This window comes from Asparagus officinalis, chromosome 3, assembly GCF_001876935.1.
Source record: "Asparagus officinalis chromosome 3, Aspof.V1, whole genome shotgun sequence".
NCBI classification, from domain to species: domain Eukaryota; kingdom Viridiplantae; phylum Streptophyta; class Magnoliopsida; order Asparagales; family Asparagaceae; genus Asparagus; species Asparagus officinalis.
The window spans coordinates 13586804-13587513 of NC_033796.1; positions in this window are offsets into that span (position 1 = coordinate 13586804).

The following is a 710-nucleotide window of genomic DNA, read 5'->3' on the forward strand; positions in this document are numbered from 1 at the left end:
AAACATTGGCGACGGATTGAAATCTGTCGCCAATACAAACATTGGCGACGGGAAAAACCCCGTCGCCAATGTTCCGTCGCCAATGTTTGTATTGGCGACGGATTTCAAATCCGTCGCTAATACCCCGTCGCCAATACTCAGTTTTCTACTAGTGAATAATGAAAGCCTAACAAGAAACTTACATAGCCTCAACTTCGGATGCTTTACTTAAATCACCTTCGCTTCAGTTAACAATAGAAGCTTCAAATATAATTCAGTAAAGTTTGTCGTTAGATATTGACCGATAATATGATATCGGACAGCTAAATTAAACCCCAACATCATCAACTATAGCACTAAAATTTTCAATTATTTACCATAATTCAGAGGACAAAGATTACTAAACAAATATATATATATATATATAGAGGACATTAAATACAACAGAAATGTTACTGGGAATAGCAATCTCGCCCGTGCTCTGCGTACCCCATCGATCATCGCGTCCCAACAGACGCAATCTCGCCCGATCGTTCGCTCAAACATCTGTCGCGCGCTCTCCAAATCGCCGGGTTTCGCATAGTAGGTGATCATTACCATGGCGGTGATGACCATCCCGACCGACTCCTGGGGCATGGAGTCGAAGACCGCGCGCGCGGAAGGGACCCCCTTGGCGCGGGTGTACATGTTGAGGAGGGAGGTGGAGACGAAGGGATTGGGGGTTGGGGGGG